The 17,053-nt window shown below is 40.2% G+C and overlaps 6 non-coding genes across 6 annotated transcripts; all 6 read right to left on the bottom strand.

The window, feature by feature from the left end:
* Window positions 1-1,943: 1,943 nt before the first annotated feature.
* On the bottom strand, window positions 1,944-2,025 carry TRNAS-AGA (transfer RNA serine (anticodon AGA)). Its single transcript has one exon. It is a non-coding gene; the product is annotated as a tRNA-Ser (tRNA).
* Window positions 2,026-4,006: 1,981 nt separating this feature from the next.
* Window positions 4,007-4,088, bottom strand: TRNAS-AGA (transfer RNA serine (anticodon AGA)). Its single transcript has one exon. It is a non-coding gene; the product is annotated as a tRNA-Ser (tRNA).
* Window positions 4,089-6,665: 2,577 nt separating this feature from the next.
* Window positions 6,666-6,737, bottom strand: TRNAH-GUG (transfer RNA histidin (anticodon GUG)). Its single transcript has one exon. It is a non-coding gene; the product is annotated as a tRNA-His (tRNA).
* Window positions 6,738-8,018: 1,281 nt separating this feature from the next.
* TRNAS-AGA (transfer RNA serine (anticodon AGA)) lies at window positions 8,019-8,099 on the bottom strand. The gene has a single exon. It is a non-coding gene; the product is annotated as a tRNA-Ser (tRNA).
* A 3,940-nt stretch (window positions 8,100-12,039) lies between these two features.
* TRNAS-AGA (transfer RNA serine (anticodon AGA)) lies at window positions 12,040-12,121 on the bottom strand. The gene has a single exon. It is a non-coding gene; the product is annotated as a tRNA-Ser (tRNA).
* Window positions 12,122-16,061: 3,940 nt separating this feature from the next.
* TRNAS-AGA (transfer RNA serine (anticodon AGA)) lies at window positions 16,062-16,143 on the bottom strand. Its single transcript has one exon. It is a non-coding gene; the product is annotated as a tRNA-Ser (tRNA).
* Between the last annotated feature and the right edge of the window lie 910 nt (window positions 16,144-17,053).

Here is a 17,053-nt window from a genome sequence, read left to right as displayed (position 1 = left end):
TATGTACTTTGGTGGTTCGCGTGTCCTGTAAGTACCAAACAGTCTATTTCATTTTTCACTACTGTGAGGTCTACCCCTCTCATAGGTTAGCTCTGTGTATTCCCCTATACTTTTTATTTGGTAATTCCATATCGGAGAGGAGTAGCTTTATTTATTTATTGAAAATCCTACTTACTGGTGAGGTTGGATTTAACTTTACTATTTTAGAAATGCCACTTTTAGAGAGTGAACATTTCTCTGCACTTACTGCTCTATTTGCCTGAAACCTGGCCCCAATACACGTCTGGATTGGGCTGGGTGACAGCAAAATTTGTGCCTTCCCTCTAGAGAGCCACAACACAGGTCACTCAACTGCACCTGGGGGGTGAGCTCCGCTCCCCCTCCACCCCCAATAGGTTCAAGAACGATAATTTATGTAAGTAAATACATTATAGCTACAGCTTATAAACATGCGAGTTTAAATCATTTGTTGTTAGATGGTTTAAATATTTGAAAGGATCTGTTTTTAATAGACATTTTACAAAAACCACTGGTACATTTGCTAATTCTGTAAAATTAACACCCAACTGCCGTGACATTGTCAACCACAATGCCGTGACTCAGATTCGAACCGAGGTTGCTGCTGCCACAACGCAGAGTACTAACCACTATACGATCACGGCGAGCTACTTGGGCTCAACGACATACAGTGACATGGAGAATTTATAATTCGGAACACTCAGGGCTGTTCCTGTGATAGGCTGGATGTATTCATTGCTTCCTCATTCCTCATTCAGAGGCTGCGTCTCCTCAGTGGTTGATAGGCTGAAACCGTTTCCTGGCCGCCTGCTTGTGAAATGCCAGGAGTCAAAGATCACACATTACACTTGCGGACCTGTGATGGGACACCAATGTAGAGAAATCCACCTGGCACAGACCTTCTATTCTGTCTATTAGACCTGCATCTTCCCTGCACCTTTCAAGCCATTTGTATGTGAAGCAAAAAAGAGTTAGAGAGTGATCCATCTACACTTTTATAGGGAGGATGTCGCCGTGACCTCCTCCCAGCTAATCACACTAACAGCAGAAAAGCAAGATAAATACACAGTTGAGGGGTGGGCTGCATGGTTATGTTTTTGAGTAAATATTGAAACTGACCTCAGTGGCTCATTAGCAGAGCTGCGGCTAATGACTGGTGCCAAATCATGATGAAGCAAGCACCATGGCTCGTAGGGGACCCACAACACGCTTTTCTTAGCTCACTTTATTAAAGTATAAACTTCCGCCGTGTGTGAGTGGTAAAGGCTTGTTAATATGGTTCCTTTTCCAATTCAAGTCTGACAACAAGAGGCAGGAACCACGTGGCTTCGGAAGCTCAGGAAAGTAGCCACCAACCACGGAGAAAGAGAGAACTGGCAGTATGAGAGGTGGAGAAAACAGAAGCGGGAGCAAGGAGCTCAAATGAGATTGATGGCGTTTAAATAGAGCGCATAAAGGAACAGTTACACAGCTAAGAAATGGGAAATACAGACTAGGGAAAAAAACACAGAAAGAGCCTGTAGATGAAATTCTCTTCCTGGGACAGCAGGTTAAGAGAAATTACACATGGAGAGGTTAAGCATGTAACACGGGGGAAAATAAAAAAGAAAATGCAGTTTTATGAAGTGTGTTTGCCAATCCAGCCAGCACTTTTGTTCTATTTCTCTCTTTGCGTCTTTTATTGGTAAAGTAACTTTCAAGTGCATGCGCAGGTATGAATGAGAGAGCAACGGTATAATAATTTGAAGCGTTTACACCAGTGCTAAAGTAGGAATGAGGTGTAGCAAAGACATGAAAGAGGTAGCGATAACAAATATGTGGAGAGGCAATAGTGACACAAAAATAAGCCACCTATTTATAAAACTGAAATGGAAGAAATACTAAAGGTTAACTTCTGAAATTGTAGCCGATAATAAAAAGATTCTCGTTGTTGGCAGTATTCGAACCTGCGCGGGGATACCCCAATGGATTTCTAGTCCATCGCCTTAACCACTCGGCCACAACAACTTACTGTAAGCTGCACACAAATATTTTGTTTGAAAGTTTTGAAGTTTTCCCACATCAAAGTACTGATATTCTGCAATGCTCTTTTTAAAAACAATGATTTTTTCATCATGCACGTTCTGTCCTAAAAAAAAAAATTCCATGAGTATATCTCTGGATCTGTAAAAGGATACGCTTGCATTCAAACTCTCTTGTGGCACTCAATTTTTTGGACCCTGTTGCACTCTGTTTTTGCGCTGCTTTTAGTCTACGACCCATATTACAGAAGTCAACCATCTCTGAGTATTTGGGACTCCTTTGTAAGTGCCTTATCTTTAATCCTTGAAAAGCTCTATAATAAAGGGGTCTGTCAAAGATTGCTTGAATGGAAGATAACAGAAGGCCCACTTGTCTCACCAAATGCAGTAGAGAAACCTGATGTTTTACTCATGTTATCCTTAGTTCATTTTTGTTAGACCTGGCATCCTTAAGGTGGCCTACCAGCAACCTTTTTGCTTTTCACCTCACGTTTTGCTGTATCTTTATGTTGGCCTTAGGACTCTAATCACTTTATCACTACTGTGAGAAAGTGGCTCTGTATATACTGTTCCCAAATAGGTACAGTGTGCACAGAGTCCCCAGTCCCCAGAGGTTTGGCAGAGGCTAAAGTTAGATATACCCTTACTCTCTAAAGTGGTAGCTTGCCGAGCAGTAAGGCAGTATCAGAGTACAGTGTAAAACATTTGTTGTACACACTCAGTCAGCAAATGGTCTCACACACTCAAGAACTGAACTCTAGGCCATTGGTTTGCATAAAAAAGATATTGTTGTTTTATTTTAGAACCAACAATAGGTATCAAAATATACTTTCTCAGAATGAGATGCTTTAGTTAAATACTTTGCAATAGGCAATTGACTTTTGCAGGTAATAGTTACAGTTTATTGCAATAGGCAACACAATTTGAATCACAATAATACATTGAGATCAATGGGAATTTTAAGTTATATGCAATTAATTACTTTCAGGATTACTTTTCTAAATCCAGGACTGGATCCTAGATTCAGTCCTGGGACAGTTCTTGGAAACAAATGAGTAAATTCGTTTTAGTTACTGTTGTGATTTTTAAGCAATATTTTGCTATTTTAAAAGTTGACACTTAGAAACTTTTGCTGATCAAATTACCAATGTTATCCTATGGAAGGAAATTCACTTAGCAGGTAAGTGGGGTTATGGTTACTTTTTTTAGGTCAGTGTTGGATCCTAGATCCAGCACTACTGTACCACCTGTAAGCAGTTGAGAAACTGCGTTTAAGTTATACAGGCGATTTTTAAGGAATATTTACATGTTTGCAAAATCGGCACTTAGAAGAAATTTCACAGAAAAACAGTCAATGGTTTCCTATGGAAGAAAATTCAAGTTACGGGTAAAGTACGTTCTCGTTACTTTTGTAATCCAGTGCTGGGCTCCTAGGCTCAGTACTGGGACATCTATCTAAAACAGGTAAACAATTACGTTTTCACAGTTGGTACGATTTTTAAAGAATATTTGTAAGTTTCAAAAATCGACACTTAGAACATTTTCAGCAAAAAGCAGGCAATGATATCCCATGGAAGGAAATTCGAGTTACTGGTAAGTACGGTTAAAATTACTTTTCAGGGTCAGTACTGAGCTCCAAGATGCAGCACTGAGGTCTCTCCTGATAACTGGTGAGTAAATCAGAATTTGTTGTTCGGCTGATTTTGGATGAATATTTTAAAGTTCCAAAACTCCACACCACTTAGAAGAATTTCCAAGTGAAACCACTCAATGTTAGCCTATGGAAGAAAAGTGAGTTATCGGCTTTTAGGTAAGTACTCGACTGGCAAAGACATGAAAGAGGTAGCGATAACAAATATGTGGAGAGGCAATAGTGACACAAAAATAAGCCACCTATTTATAAAACTGAAATGGAAGAAATACTAAAGGTTAACTTCTGAAATTGTAGCCGATAATAAAAAGATTCGCGTTGTTGGCAGGATTCGAACCTGCGCGGGGATACCCCAATGGATTTCTAGTCCATCGCCTTAACCACTCGGCCACAACAACTTACTGTAAGCTGCATGCAAATATTTTGTTTGAAAGTTTTGAAGTTTTCCCACATCAAAGTACTGATATTCTGCAATGCGCTTTTTGAAAACAATGTTTTTTTCATCATGCACGTTCTGTCCTAAAAACAAAAATTGCATGAGTATCTCTCTGGATCTGTAAAAGGATACGCTTGCATTCAAACTCTCTTGTGGCACTCAATTTTTTGGACCCTGTTGCACTCTGTTTTTGAGCTGCTTTTAGTCTACGATCCATATTACAGAAGTCCACCTTCTCTGAGTATTTGGGACTCCTTTGTAAGTGCCTTATCTTTAATCCTTGAAAAGCTCTATAATAAAGGGGTCTGTCAGAGATTGCTTGAATGGAAGATAAAAGAAGGCCCACTTGTCTCACCAAATGCAGTAGAGAAACCTGATGTTTTACTTATGTTATCCTTAGTCCATTTTTGTTAGACCTGGCATCCTTAAGGTGGCCTACCAGCAACCTTTTTGCTTTTCACCTCACGTTTTGCTGTATCTTTATGTTGGCCTTAGGACTCCAATCACTTTATCACTACTGTGAGAAAGTGGCTCTGTATATACTGTTCCCAAATAGGTACAGTGTGCACAGAGTCCCCAGAGGTTTGGCAGAGGCTAAAGTTAGATATAACCTTACTCTCTAAAGTGGTAGCTTGCCGAGCAGTAAGGCAGTATCAGAGTACAGTGTAAAACATTTGTTGTACACACTCAGTCAGCAAATGGTCTCACACACTCAAGAACTGAACTCTAGGCCATTGGTTTGCATAAAAAAGATATTGTTGTTTTATTTTAGAACCAACAATAGGTATCAAAATATACTTTCTCAGAATGAGATGCTTTAGTTAAATACTTTGCAATAGGCAATTGACTTTTGCAGGTAATAGTTACAGTTTATTGCAATAGGCAACACAATTTGAATCACAATAATACATTGAGCTCAATGGGAATTTTAAGTTATATGCAATTAATTACTTTCAGGATTACTTTTCTAAATCCAGGACTGGATCCTAGATTCAGTCCTGGGACAGTTCTTGGAAACAAGTGAGTAAATTCGTTTTAGTTACTTTTGTGATTTTTAAGCAATATTTTGCTATTTTAAAAGTTGACACTTAGAAACTTTTGCTGATCAAATTACCAATGTTATCCTATGGAAGGAAATTCACTTAGCAGGTAAGTGGGGTTATGGTTACTTTTTCTAGGTCAGTGTTGGATCCTAGATCCAGCACTACTGTACCACCTGTAAGCAGTTGAGAAACTGCGCTTAAGTTATACAGGCGATTTTTAAGGAATATTTACATGTTTGCAAAATCGACACTTAGAAGAAATTTCACAGAAAAACAGTCAATGGTTTCCTATGGAAGAAAATTCAAGTTACGGGTAAAGTACGTTCTCGTTACTTTTGTAATCCAGTGCTGGGCTCCTAGGCTCAGTACTGGGACATCTATCTAAAACAGGTAAACAATTACGTTTTCACAGTTGGTACGATTTTTAAAGAATATTTGTAAGTTTCAAAAATCGACACTTAGAACATTTTCAGCAAAAAGCAGGCAATGATATCCCATGGAAGGAAATTCGAGTTACTGGTAAGTACGGTTAAAATTACTTTTCAGGGTCAGTACTGAGCTCGAAGATGCAGCACTGAGGTCTCTCCTGATAACAGGTGAGTAAATCAGAATTCGTTGTTCGGCTGATTTTAGATGAATATTTTAAAGTTCCAAAACTCCACACCACTTAGAAGAATTTCCAAGTGAAACCACTCAATGTTAGCCTATGGAAGAAAAGTGAGTTATCGGCTTTTAGGTAAGTACTCGACTGGCAGAGTTATGGTTCTGGGCATAGACTCAGGGGTCTCCCAGGGGAGTCCCAGCCTGATTTCCAAACCATAAACTCCCCTTTTATTACATATAATTTACCCCTAAGGTAGGCCCTAGGTAGTCCTAGGTGCATGATGCTATGTAAGTAAAAAATAAGATATGTACTTTGGTTGTTCGCATGTCCTGTAAGTACCAAACAGTCTATTTCATTTTTCACTACTGTGAGGTCTACCCCTCTCATAGGTTAGCTCTGGGTGTTCCCCTATACTTTTTTTTGATAATTCCATATCGGAGAGGAGCAGCTTTATTTATTTATTGAAAATCCTACTTACTGGTGAGGTTGGATTTAACTTTACTATTTTAGAAATGCCACTTTTAGAAAGTGAACATTTCTCTACACTTACTGCTCTATTTGCCTGAAACCTGGCCCCAATACACGTCTGGATTGGGCTGGGTGACAGCAAAATGTGTGCCTTCCCTCTAGAGAGCCACAACAAAGGTCACTCAACTGCACCTGGTGGGTGAGCTCCGCTCCCCCTCCACCCCCAATAGGTTAAGAACGATAATTTATGTAAGTAAATACATTATAGCTACAGCCTATAATCATGCGAGTTTAAATCATTTGTTGTTAGATGGTTTAAATATTTGAAAGGATCTGTTTTTAATAGACATTTTACAAAAACTACTGGTACATTTGCTAATTCTGTAAAATTAACACCCAACTGCCATGACATTGCCAACCACAATGCCGTGACTCGGATTTGAACCAAGGTTGCTGCGGCCACAACGCAGAGTACTAACCACTATACGATCACGGCGAGCTACTTGGTCTCAACGACATACAGTGACATGGAGAATTTATAATTCGGAACACTCAGGGCTGTTCCTGTGATAGGCTGGATGTATTCATTGCTTCCTCATTCCTCATTCAGAGGCTGCGTCTCCTCAGTGGTTAATAGGCTGTAACCGTTTCCTGGCCGCCTGCTTGTGAAATGCCAGGAGTCAAAGATCACACATTACACTTGCTGACCTGTGATGGGACACCAATGCAGAGAAACCCACCTGGCACAGACATTCTATTCTGTCTATTAGACCTGCATCTTCCCTGCACCTTTCAAGCCATTTGTATGTGAAGCAAGAAAGAGTTAGAGAGTGATCCATCTACACTTTTATAGGGAGGATGTCGCCGTGAGCTCCTCCCAGCTAATCACACGAACAGCAGAAAAGCAAGATAAATACACAGTTGAGGGGTGGGCTGCATGGTTATGTTTTTGAGTAATTATTGAAACTGACCTCAGTGGCTCATTAGCAGAGCTGCGGCTAATGACTGGTGCCAAATCATGATGAAGCAAGCACCATGGCTCGTAGGGGACCCACAACACGCTTTTCTTAGCTCACTGAATTAAAGTATAAACTTCCGCCGTGTGTGAGTGGTAAAGGCTTGTTAATATGGTTCCTTTTCCAATTCAAGTCTGACAACAAGAGGCAGGAACCACGTGGCTTCGGAAGCTCAGGAAAGTAGCCACCAACCACAGAGAAAGAGAGAACTGGCAGTATGAGAGGTGGAGAAAACAGAAGCGGGAGCAAGGAGCTCAAATGAGATTGATGGCGTTTCAATAGAGCGCGTAAAGGAACAGTTACACAGCTAAGAAATGGGAAAGACAGACTAGGGAAAAAAACACAGAAAGAGCCTGTAGATGAAATTCTCTTCCTGGGACAGCAGGTTAAGAGAAATTACACATGGAGAGGTTAAGCATGTAACACGGGGGAGAATAAAAAAGAAAATGCAGTTTTATGAAGTGTGTTTGCCAATCCAGCCAGCACTTTTGTTCTATTTCTCTCTTTGCGTCTTTTATTGGTAAAGTAACTTTCAAGTGCATGCGCAGGTATGAATGAGAGAGCAACGGTATAATATTTTGAAGCGTTTACACCAGTGCTAAAGTAGGAATGAGGTGTAGCTAAGACATGAAAGAGGTAGCGATAACAAATATGTGGAGAGGCAATAGTGACACAAAAATAAGCCACCTATTTATAAAACTGAAATGGAAGAAATACTAAAGGTTAACTTCTGAAATTGTAGCCGATAATAAAAAGAATCTCGTTGTTGGCAGGATTCGAACCTGCGCGCGATACCCCAATGGATTTCTAGTCCATCGCCTTAACCACTCGGCCACAACAACTTGCTGTAAGCTGCCTACAAATATTTTGTTTGAAAGTTTTGAAGTTTTCCCACATCAAAGTACTGATATTCTGCAATGCGCTTTTTAAAAACAATGTTTTTTCATCATGCACGTTCTGTCCTAAACACAAAAATTGCATGAGTATATCTCTGGATCTGTAAAAGGATACGCTTGCATTCAAACTCTCTTGTGGCACTCAAGTTTTTTGGACCCTGTTGCACTCTGTTTTTGCGCTGCTTTTAGTCTACGACCCATATTACAGAAGTCAACCATCTCTGAGTATTTGGGACTCCTTTGTAAGTGCCTTATCTTTAATCCTTGAAAAGCTCTATAATAAAGGGGTCTGTCAAAGATTGCTTGAATGGAAGATGAAAGAAGGCCCACTTGTCTCACCAAATGCAGTAGAGAAACCTGATGTTTTACTCATGTTATCCTTAGTTCAGTTTTTGTTAGACCTGGCATCCTTAAGGTGGCCTACCAGCAACCTTTTTGCTTTTCACCTCACGTTTTGCTGTATCTTTATGTTGGCCTTAGGACTCTAATCACTTTATCACTACTGTGAGAAAGTAGCTCTGTATATACTGTTCCCAAATAGGTACAGTGTGCACAGAGTCCCCAGTCCCCAGAGGTTTGGCAGAGGCTAAAGCTAGATATAACCTTACTCTCTAAAGTGGTAGCTTGCCGAGCAGTAAGGCAGTATCAGAGTACAGTGTAAAACATTTGTTGTACACACTCAGTCAGCAAATGGTCTCACACACTCAAGAACTGAACTCTAGGCCATTGGTTTGCATACAAAAGATATTGTTGTTTTATTTTAGAACCAACAATAGGTATCAAAATATACTTTCTCAGAATGAGATGCTTTAGTTAAATACTTTGCAATAGGCAATTGACTTTTGCCGGTCATAGTTACAGTTTATTGCAATAGGCAACACAATTTGAATCACAATAATACATTGAGCTCAATGGGAATTTTAAGTTATATGCAAATAATTACTTTCAGGATTACTTTTCTAAATCCAGGACTGGATCCTAGATTCAGTCCTGGGACAGTTCTTGGAAACAAGTGAGTAAATTCGTTTTAGTTACTGTTGTGATTTTTAAGCAATATTTTGCTATTTTAAAAGTTGACACTTGGAAACTTTTGCTGATCAAATTACCAATGGTATCCTATGGAAGGAAATTCACTTAGCAGGTAAGTGGGGTTATGGTTACTTTTTCTAGGTCAGTGTTGGATCCTAGATCCAGCACTACTGTACCACCTGTAAGCAGTTGAGAAACTGCGTTTAAGTTATACAGGCGATTTTTAAGGAATATTTACATGTTTGCAAAATCGACACTTAGAAGAAATTTCACAGAAAAACAGTCAATGGTTTCCTATGGAAGAAAATTCAAGTTACGGGTAAAGTACGTTCTCGTTACTTTTGTAATCCAGTGCTGGGCTCCTAGGCTCAGTACTGGGACATCTATCTAAAACAGGTAAACAATTACGTTTTCACAGTTGGTACGATTTTTAAAGTATATTTGTAAGTTTCAAAAATCGACACTTAGAAAATTTTCAGCAAAAAGCAGGCAATGATATCCCATGGAAGGAAATTCGAGTTACTGGTAAGTACGGTTAAAATTACTTTTCAGGGGCAGTACTGAGCTCCAAGATGCAGCACTGAGGTCTCTCCTGATAACAGGTGAGTAAATCAGAATTCGTTGTTCGGCTGATTTTAGATGAATATTTTAAAGTTCCAAAACTCCACACCGCTTAGAAGAATTTCCAAGTGAAACCTCTCAATGTTAGCCTATGGAAGAAAAGTGAGTTATCGGCTTTTAGGTAAGTACTCGACTGGCAGAGTTATGGTTCTGGGCATAGACTCAGGGGTATCCCAGGGGAGTCCCAGCCTACTTGCCAAGCCTTAAACTCCCCTTTTATTACATATAATTTACACCTAAGGTAGGCCCTAGGTAGTCCTAGGTGCATGATGCTATGTAAGTAAAAAATAAGATATGTACTTTGGTGGTTTGCGTGTCCTGTAAGTACCAAACAGTCTATTTCATTTTTCACTACTGTGAGGTCTACCCCTCTCATAGGTTAGCTCTGTGTATTCCCCTATACTTTTTATTTGGTAATTCCATATCGGAGAGGAGTAGCTTTATTTATTTATTGAAAATCCTACTTACTGGTGAGGTTGGATTTAACTTTACTATTTTAGAAATGCCACTTTTAGAGAGTGAACATTTCTCTGCACTTACTGCTCTATTTGCCTGAAACCTGGCCCCAATACACGTCTGGATTGGGCTGGGTGACAGCAAAATTTGTGCCTTCCCTCTAGAGAGCCACAACACAGGTCACTCAACTGCACCTGGGGGGTGAGCTCCGCTCCCCCTCCACCCCCAATAGGTTCAAGAACGATAATTTATGTAAGTAAATACATTATAGCTACAGCTTATAATCATGCGAGTTTAAATCATTTGTTGTTAGATGGTTTAAATATTTGAAAGGATCTGTTTTTAATAGACATTTTACAAAAACCACTGGTACATTTGCTAATTCTGTAAAATTAACACCGAACTGCCGCGACATTGCCAACCACAATGCCGTGACTCGGATTCGAACCGAGGTTGCAGCAGCCACAACGCAGAGTACTAACCACTATACGATCACGGCGAGCTACTTGGGCTCAATGACGTACAGTGAAATGGAGAATTTATAATTCGGAACACTCAGGGCTGTTCCTGTGATAGGCTGGATGTATTCATTGCTTCCTCATTCCTCATTCAGAGGCTGCGTCTCCTCAGTGGTTGATAGGCTGTAACCGTTTCCTGGCCGCCTGCTTGTGAAATGCCAGGAGTCAAAGATCACACATTACACTTGCTGACCTGTGATGGGACACCAATGCAGAGAAACCCACCTGGCACAGACCTTCTATTCTGTCTATTAGACCTGCATCTTCCCTGCACCTTTCAAGCCATTTGTATGTGAAGCAAGAAAGAGTTAGAGAGTGATCCATCTACACTTTTATAGGGAGGATGTCGCCGTGAGCTCCTCCCAGCTAATCACACGAACAGCAGAAAAGCAAGATAAATACACAGTTGAGGGGTGGGCTGCATGGTTATGTTTTTGAGTAAATATTGAAACTGACCTCAGTGGCTCATTAGCAGAGCTGCGGCTAATGACTGGTGCCAAATCATGATGAAGCAAGCACCATGGCTCGTAGGGGACCCACAACACGCTTTTCTTAGCTCACTGAATTAAAGTATAAACTTCCGCCGTGTGTGAGTGGTAAAGGCTTGTTAATATGGTTCCTTTTCCAATTCAAGTCTGACAACAAGAGGCAGGAACCACGTGGCTTCGGAAGCTCAGGAAAGTAGCCACCAACCACAGAGAAAGAGAGAACTGGCAGTATGAGAGGTGGAGAAAACAGAAGCGGGAGCAAGGAGCTCAAATGAGATTGATGGCGTTTAAATAGAGCGCGTAAAGGAACAGTTACACAGCTAAGAAATGGGAAAGACAGACTAGGGAAAAAAACACAGAAAGAGCCTGTAGATGAAATTCTCTTCCTGGGACAGCAGGTTAAGAGAAATTACACATGGGGAGGTGAAGCATGTAACACGGGGGAGAATAAAAAAGAAAATGCAGTTTTATGAAGTGTGTTTGCCAATCCAGCCAGCACTTTTGTTCTATTTCTCTCTTTGCGTCTTTTATTGGTAAAGTAACTTTCAAGTGCATGCGGAGGTATGAATGAGAGAGCAACGGTATAATAATTTGAAGCGTTTACACCAGTGCTAAAGTAGGAATGAGGTGTAGCTAAGACATGAAAGAGGTAGCGATAACAAATATGTGGAGAGGCAATAGTGACACAAAATTAAGCCACCTATTTATAAAACTGAAATGGAAGAAATACTAAAGGTTAACTTCTGAAATTGTAGCCGATAATAAAAAGATTCTCGTTGTTGGCAGGATTCGAACCTGCGCGGGGATACCCCAATGGATTTCTAGTCCATCGCCTTAACCACTCGGCCACAACAACTTGCTGTAAGCTGCCCACAAATATTTTGTTTGAAAGTTTTGAAGTTTTCCCACATCAAAGTACTGATATTCTGCAATGCGCTTTTTAAAAACAATGTTTTTTTCATCATGCACGTTCTGTCCTAAAAACAAAAATTGCATGAGTATATCTCTGGATCTGTAAAAGGATACGCTTGCATTCAAACTCTCTTGTGGCACTCAAGTTTTTTGGACCCTGTTGCACTCTGTTTTTGCGCTGCTTTTAGTCTACGACCCATATTACAGAAGTCAACCATCTCTGAGTATTTGGGACTCCTTTGTAAGTGCCTTATCTTTAATCCTTGAAAAGCTCTATAATAAAGGGGTCTGTCAAAGATTGCTTGAATGGAAGATAAAAGAAGGCCCACTTGTCTCACCAAATGCAGTAGAGAAACCTGATGTTTTACTCATGTTATCCTTAGTTCAGTTTTTGTTAGACCTGGCATCCTTAAGGTGGCCTACCAGCAACCTTTTTGCTTTTCACCTCACGTTTTGCTGTATCTTTATGTTGGCCTTAGGACTCTAAACACTTTATCACTACTGTGAGAAAGTGGCTCTGTATATACTGTTCCCAAATAGGTACAGTGTGCACAGAGTCCCCAGTCCCCAGAGGTTTGGCAGAGGCTAAAGCTAGATATAACCTTACTCTCTAAAGTGGTAGCTTGCCGAGCAGTAAGGCAGTATCAGAGTACAGTGTAAAACATTTGTTGTACACACTCAGTCAGCAAATGGTCTCACACACTCAAGAACTGAACTCTAGGCCATTGGTTTGCATACAAAAGATATTGTTGTTTTATTTTAGAACCAACAATAGGTATCAAAATATACTTTCTCAGAATGAGATGCTTTAGTTAAATACTTTGCAATAGGCAATTGACTTTTGCAGGTCATAGTTACAGTTTATTGCAATAGGCAACACAATTTGAATCACAATAATTCATTGAGCTCAATGGGAATTTTAAGTTATATGCAATTAATTACTTTCAGGATTACTTTTCTAAATCCAGGACTGGATCCTAGATTCAGTCCTGGGACAGTTCTTGGAAACAAGTGAGTAAATTCGTTTTAGTTACTGTTGTGATTTTTAAGCAATATTTTGCTATTTTAAAAGTTGACACTTGGAAACTTTTGCTGATCAAATTACCAATGTTATCCTATGGAGGGAAATTCACTTAGCAGGTAAGTGGGGTTATGGTTACCTTTTCTAGGTCAGTGTTGGATCCTAGATCCAGCACTACTGTACCACCTGTAAGCAGTTGAGAAACTGCGTTTAAGTTATACAGGCGATTTTTAAGGAATATTTACATGTTTGCAAAATCGACACTTAGAAGAAATTTCACAGAAAAACAGTCAATGGTTTCCTATGGAGGAAAATTCAAGTTACGGGTAAAGTACGTTCTCGTTACTTTTGTAATCCAGTGCTGGGCTCCTAGGCTCAGTACTGGGACATCTATCTAAAACAGGTAAACAATTACGTTTTCACAGTTAGTACGATTTTTAAAGAATATTTGTAAGTTTCAAAAATCGACACTTAGAACATTTTCAGCAAAAAGCAGGCAATGATATCCCATGGAAGGAAATTCGAGTTACTGGTAAGTACGGTTAAAATTACTTTTCAGGGGCAGTACTGAGCTCCAAGATGCAGCACTGAGGTCTCTCCTGATAACAGGTGAGTAAATCAGAATTCGTTGTTCGGCTGATTTTAGATGAATATTTTAAAGTTCCAAAACTCCACACCGCTTAGAAGAATTTCCAAGTGAAACCACTCAATGTTAGCCTATGGAAGAAAAGTGAGTTATCGGCTTTTAGGTAAGTACTCGACTGGCAGAGTTATGGTTCTGGGCATAGACTCAGGGGTATCCCAGGGGAGTCCCAGCCTACTTGCCAAGCCTTAAACTCCCCTTTTATTACATATAATTTACACCTAAGGTAGGCCCTAGGTAGTCCTAGGTGCATGATGCTATGTAAGTAAAAAATAAGATATGTACTTTGGTGGTTTGCGTGTCCTGTAAGTACCAAACAGTCTATTTCATTTTTCACTACTGTGAGGTCTACCCCTCTCATAGGTTAGCTCTGTGTATTCCCCTATACTTTTTATTTGGTAATTCCATATCGGAGAGGAGTAGCTTTATTTATTTATTGAAAATCCTACTTACTGGTGAGGTTGGATTTAACTTTACTATTTTAGAAATGCCACTTTTAGAGAGTGAACATTTCTCTGCACTTACTGCTCTATTTGCCTGAAACCTGGCCCCAATACACGTCTGGATTGGGCTGGGTGACAGCAAAATTTGTGCCTTCCCTCTAGAGAGCCACAACACAGGTCACTCAACTGCACCTGGGGGGTGAGCTCCGCTCCCCCTCCACCCCCAATAGGTTCAAGAACGATAATTTGTGTAAGTAAATACATTATAGCTACAGCTTATAATCATGCGAGTTTAAATCATTTGTTGTTAGATGGTTTAAATATTTGAAAGGATCTGTTTTTAATAGACATTTTACAAAAACCACTGGTACATTTGCTAATTCTGTAAAATTAACACCCAACTGCCGTGACATTGCCAACCACAATGCCGTGACTCGGATTCGAACCGAGGTTGCTGCGGCTTCAACGCAGAGTACTAACCACTATATGATCACGGCGAGCTACTTGGGCTCAACGACATACAGTGACATGGAGAATTTATAATTCGGAACACTCAGGGCTGTTCCTGTGATAGGCTGGATGTATTCATTGCTTCCTCATTCCTCATTCAGAGGCTGCGTCTCCTCAGTGGTTGATAGGCTGAAACCGTTTCCTGGCCGCCTGCTTGTGAAATGCCAGGAGTCAAAGATCACACATTACACTTGCGGACCTGTGATGGGACACCAATGTAGAGAAATCCACCTGGCACAGACCTTCTATTCTGTCTATTAGACCTGCATCTTCCCTGCACCTTTCAAGCCATTTGTATGTGAAGCAAGAAAGAGTTAGAGAGTGATCCATCTACACTTTTATAGGGAGGATGTCGCCGTGAGCTCCTCCCAGCTAATCACACGAACAGCAGAAAAGCAAGATAAATACACAGTTGAGGGGTGGGCTGCATGGTTATGTTTTTGAGTAAATATTGAAACTGACCTCAGTGGCTCATTAGCAGAGCTGCGGCTAATGACTGGTGCCAAATCATGATGAAGCAAGCACCATGGCTCGTAGGGGACCCACAACACGCTTTTCTTAGCTCACTTTATTAAAGTATAAACTTCCGCCGTGTGTGAGTGGTAAAGGCTTGTTAATATGGTTCCTTTTCCAATTCAAGTCTGACAACAAGAGGCAGGAACCACGTGGCTTCGGAAGCTCAGGAAAGTAGCCACCAACCACAGAGAAAGAGAGAACTGGCAGTATGAGAGGTGGAGAAAACAGAAGCGGGAGCAAGGAGCTCAAATGAGATTGATGGCGTTTAAATAGAGCGCGTAAAGGAACAGTTACACAGCTAAGAAATGGGAAATACAGACTAGGGAAAAAACACAGAAAGAGCCTGTAGATGAAATTCTCTTCCTGGGACAGCAGGTTAAGAGAAATTACACATGGAGAGGTTAAGCATGTAACACGGGGGAGAATAAAAAAGAAAATGCAGTTTTATGAAGTGTGTTTGCCAATCCAGCCAGCACTTTTGTTCTATTTCTCTCTTTGCGTCTTTTATTGGTAAAGTAACTTTCAAGTGCATGCGCAGGTATGAATGAGAGAGCAACGGTATAATAATTTGAAGCGTTTACACCAGTGCTAAAGTAGGAATGAGGTGTAGCAAAGACATGAAAGAGGTAGCGATAACAAATATGTGGAGAGGCAATAGTGACACAAAAATAAGCCACCTATTTATAAAACTGAAATGGAAGAAATACTAAAGGTTAACTTCTGAAATTGTAGCTGATAATAAAAAGATTCTTGTTGTTGGCAGTATTCGAACCTGCGCGGGGATACCCCAATGGATTTCTAGTCCATCGCCTTAACCACTCGGCCACAACAACTTACTGTAAGCTGCACACAAATATTTTGTTTGAAAGTTTTGAAGTTTTCCCACATCAAAGTACTGATATTCTGCAATGCTCTTTTTAAAAACAATGATTTTTTCATCATGCACGTTCTGTCCTAAAAAAAAAAATTCCATGAGTATATCTCTGGATCTGTAAAAGGATACGCTTGCATTCAAACTCTCTTGTGGCACTCAATTTTTTGGACCCTGTTGCACTCTGTTTTTGCGCTGCTTTTAGTCTACGACCCATATTACAGAAGTCAACCATCACTGAGTATTTGGGACTCCTTTGTAAGTGCCTTATCTTTAATCCTTGAAAAGCTCTATAATAAAGGGGTCTGTCAAAGATTGCTTGAATGGAAGATAAAAGAAGGCTCACTTGTCTCACCAAATGCAGTAGAGAAACCTGATGTTTTACTCATGTTATCCTTAGTTCATTTTTGTTAGACCTGGCATCCTTAAGGTGGCCTACCAGCAACCTTTTTGCTTTTCACCTCACGTTTTGCTGTATCTTTATGTTGGCCTTAGGACTCTAATCACTTTATCACTACTGTGAGAAAGTGGCTCTGTATATACTGTTCCCAAATAGGTACAGTGTGCACAGAGTCCCCAGTCCCCAGAGGTTTGGCAGAGGCTAAAGTTAGATATACCCTTACTCTCTAAAGTGGTAGCTTGCCGAGCAGTAAGGCAGTATCAGAGTACAGTGTAAAACATTTGTCTTACACACTCAGTCAGCAAATGGTCTCACACACTCAAGAACTGAACTCTAGGCCATTGGTTTGCATAAAAAAGATATTGTTGTTCTATTTTAGAACCAACAATAGGTATCAAAATATACTTTCTCAGAATGAGATGCTTTAGTTAAATACTTTGCAATAGGCAATTGACTTTTGCAGGTAATAGTT

The sequence above is a fragment of the Triturus cristatus genome, chromosome 12 (assembly GCF_964204655.1).
Source record: "Triturus cristatus chromosome 12, aTriCri1.1, whole genome shotgun sequence".
NCBI classification, from domain to species: domain Eukaryota; kingdom Metazoa; phylum Chordata; class Amphibia; order Caudata; family Salamandridae; genus Triturus; species Triturus cristatus.
This window is presented reverse-complemented; position numbering and strand designations above follow the sequence as displayed.